This window comes from Apodemus sylvaticus, chromosome X (genome assembly GCF_947179515.1).
Source record: "Apodemus sylvaticus chromosome X, mApoSyl1.1, whole genome shotgun sequence".
NCBI classification, from domain to species: Eukaryota; Metazoa; Chordata; class Mammalia; order Rodentia; family Muridae; genus Apodemus; species Apodemus sylvaticus.
In genome coordinates, this window is record NC_067495.1 from 46219985 (window position 1) to 46224274 (window position 4290).

The following is a 4290-nucleotide window of genomic DNA, read 5'->3' on the forward strand; positions in this document are numbered from 1 at the left end:
TCTGGAACACTCTTGATCTTTCTTTGCTTGGCCAACTCCTATTACTCATTTCAACTCAGGTTAATCCTGTCACTTTAGGAAACTTACCTCTGATTCCTCTCACTGTGTTCAATTTATCTACCAGCTCTTAATAATATGGGGGTATTTAATCAGGTGACATTTGACTAAAATTAATGGTGTGTGTGTGTGTGTGTGTGTGTGTGTGTGTGTGTATGTCTGGTTTTTAAATCTCTCCAGCACAAGGGATTGGCTTTTGCTCTTTGTACCTTGGTGTCTGTCAATATCTTCCCTATGATTCTGTGGGTTCTCAAGTGTTTCTAGGGCTTATCTGAAACTAGAAATGCTATTTTGTGCATTCATTCACTTATATAAGAGTCTCTTCAAAAAAGACTCAAGACAACACTTAAGAGCTAAGTGCGGATACTTCGATCTTACTTAGAAGGGAGAACAAAATAATTACAGGAGGTAGAGGGAGAGAGAGAGTAGGGGAGGCAAGGGGGACATGGAGAGAGACAAGAGAGAAGTACAGAGAGTCAGGAAAATGAATAGAAATATGGAGCAGTGGGGGATAGGGAACTTGGGGTAGCCTCTAGAAAGTCCCAGACTCCAGGGAAGGGAAAAGTTCCCAGGACCCAATGGGGATGACATTAGCCGAAATTCCCAACAGAGGGAAGATAGAACCTGTAGAGACCATTTCCAGTAGATAGAAATGGTCCCCAGTGGAGGGATGGGACAATCCACCCATCTCAAACATTTTAACCCAGAAAAGGCCATCCAGAGACTGCCCCACCTTGAGACCCATTCTATATACAGCCACCAAACCCCAATACTAGTGCTGATGCCAAGAAGTACTTGCTGACAGGAGCCTGGTATGGCTGTCCCCTGAGAGGCTCTGCCAGAGCCTGACCAATACAGATGCAGATGCTTGCAGCCAACCATCAGACTGAGCACAGGGACCCCATTGGATGAGTTAGGGGAAGGACTGCAGGAGCTAAAGGAGTTTGCAACCTCATAGGACAAACAACAATATCAGCTAAGCAGACCCCCCACCCCCACCCCCACCGCCCCACCCCCGAGCTCCCAGAGACTAAACCATCAACCACAGAGTACACATGGATGAGGCCATGGCTTGCCTTGACTGGCATCAGTGGGAAAGTAGGCCCTCGGTCTTGTGGAGGCTTGTTGCCCCAGTATAGGGTAATGCCAGATTGGTGAGGTGGGAGTGGGTGGGTGGGTAGCAGAGTACCCTCATAGAAGCAGGGGGAGGGGTATGGGATAGGGGGTTTGCAGAGGGGAGATCAGGAAAGGGGACAACATTTGAAATGTAAATAAATAAAATAGCCAAAAAAAAAAAAACCAACCAACCAAAACAAAACAGACAGACAGACAAATAAAAACATACCAGCCAAAGCAGTCCTCTACAACCACAGAGGTCTACCACTGCAATCTCTGCAGTAGGAAAAGTACAAATAAGGATAATGAGAGGTAAGTGTTACTGAAAATTATACATATATGAAATGTGATAATGAAGTACATTATGGTGTATAATTGACATATACAAATAAAAATCTTCAGAAATCTGTATATATAGCATCATAATAAAACTCCTAAAGAAGACTATCTTCACAAAACCAAGAAGTTTCATGGGAGATTAATATAGACCATAGTAAATTCATGCCTTTAGGATGTAAATACCCTCTATTGGAAATATTTGCAGTTAAATAAATGTTTCATTTTTAAAAGTATTTCTTCTACTTTCTGAGATTATAAGAGTAATTCGAAGGTGTTTGGGGTAGTGAAAAGTTAAAAAGAAAAAAAAAAAAAGAAAAATCCTGACTTAAATGACAAAAAGAGGATGTTTGACCAAATGTACCAATGAATCCATGTTTCCAAGTACAGGCACACCTGCCAGTTTCGCCCAGTCATCATTCTTACCACCTCATTCTGACAATAATGCTTAAAAGCTTCTTGGATGGACACAGACACACACACACTCACTCACTCACACACACACACACACAGCATGTTCTTCAATGACCCATTAACACTTCTTGCCTTCCTTTTGACTATATAATACAAGAGAACCAGTATAACACCGGGGAACCTTGGAAACACCCTCAATCCCTACTCACACACCCCGGAAGTCTCTCTGGTTCTTGTCTTTTCCAAAGATCTATTGGTTGGACTTTTCCTCTGATTTCAGGAGCTGCCTCATATTGTCCCCTTAAGGCTCTTTTTAACATGTAAATTTGTAGTCTCTTGTTTGTCTCACAAATAAATATTTGCAACTGAAATTGAGCATTCAAAAATATGTCTTATTTCTGAAAACTCCAAGCTGAATCTGTTGTCATTTTACCATATGCAAAGAAGCAAAAAAAAAAAAAATGCCCTCTCATAGGCCAAAATTGAATACAGGAAGCTGATTAGAGAATAGACAGAGATCTTTAGTAAAAAAGGCTGAAGACTGAAGATCCACTTAAATAAATCAAGGCAATTGTCCAGTAATTAGTCAGGAGAAGTTTAGGATGCAGGAAAAGAAATTAGACATTGTTGCTTAGACTGTGGAAAATGAGCCGTGAGCAGTGAGTGATACAGCTTTGCAGCATCCACTGAGGCAGACTCACACAATATGGATGCATGGAACTTGACCAGCCTGAGAAGTGAGGACCATAGCAACATAAGCCATCTTCTGATCATCTTCTGTAGGCAGCTTTCTCCATCCCAGGGACACTACTGACTGTATTGCTGCCAAATCAGAGAAGAATTGTTTCTTTAAAAATGCTACTGTGATAGTGCTGATTGCTTTTATAGTTACCTTATAAAAGTAGGGCATGGATAAAACTTATTTTGGATCCCTTAAGCTTTTGCAAGCCTAGGCATCATTGCAATCTAAAAATGTTTCACTTGGGGTCCCTTTTCACTCTACAACACATATTACATGTAAAAATAAAAATCCACAGCTTCTATTTCCTCATTGTTAACATTATGAAAAATGTCAAGATTAACATAAGCTTTGCTGACCTGATTTTACCAGGTCTTAAAGTCATTTTCAGTTGTCAAAACTTTTTTAATTACAAATAGCTACATTTTTCCAATAAATGAAATGTCAAAACGCTATTGAGATTGCCTAGGGCAGACTTTTTAAACTGTTGTATTTTTTAACTTTGTATTCGTGACTAATATGGGGACCTTAAAGTCCTTATATATACTGTCATCACCCCCTCATCCTTTCTGAAATTGTTGTCCTAGATTCAGTGCACAGAAGACAGGTTTTACTGACACTCCTTAAGAATGTCACTAAGAAGTCATTCTATTTTTCTGAGATAGCTAACTCTGTGCTGGGTAGAACTTGCAAAAATAAAAAAAAAGAAACTTCACTGTTGTCATTGGACAGAATGTCATGCATTTTGAAAAACATTAAGAGATGAAGAGAAAATTAGGAACACATTCAGTTGTCAGTCTATTTTGTTTTATGACAAACTATATGATAGTTTGTCTAGACTAATCAGTCATCATACTTCAGTGCATAGTTCTTATTGTACCACACTCGGTAATTAGCTATATATTTGGATTAGACTATACAAATGTCCCCAGTTTTCTCCTTTTCTCTGCTATAGTTTCTGTAATTAAAAGATTGAGTCTGGTTCTCCACTACTATAATTAGCCATTCTTACAATTTACTTTGCCTGCTGGAAGGTAAAATGCCTGTGAAGGTACGTGGCTAGCTATCCCAGCCTTCTCAGCCAATTCTAGAGACAGGTAAACCCAGACAGGTATGCAGAGCCATGTTCACACCATAAGGGCTGCTATCACAATGATGAGCAGAGTGTTTGCTATTTTAAGTCACTGAGTTTTACAATGTTTGTTCCACAGCTAAAGCTAACTGATAGAGAAGTGCTTGAGCAGAAAACTTAAGGTTTTCTCTGTACTCTGTACTCAGTGAAGTAAGGCAATTCAAAGAGAACTGCCAGATTCTTGTGAAAATGTTCTTAAAAAATATATTTACCAACCTCCTTATGCCTGGACATTCAAGTGGTAGAAAACCAAAATGAAATTCACACAACTATGTAAAAGGATCCAAAGTATATAGTATAGTCTGTGAAATGCTTGAGAATATTAAAAGATTTATCAAAATTAAGCATTTGGTGTAGTTACACAAAAATTGAAGATACAAGTTTCTGTAAGGGCTATAAATGGATATCAAGGTCTAGAAAGGAGTGTTCCATCCTGAGACACACTGGATGACTATGAAAAAGAATGAAGCATTACTGAGCATCTTCAATGTTTAAA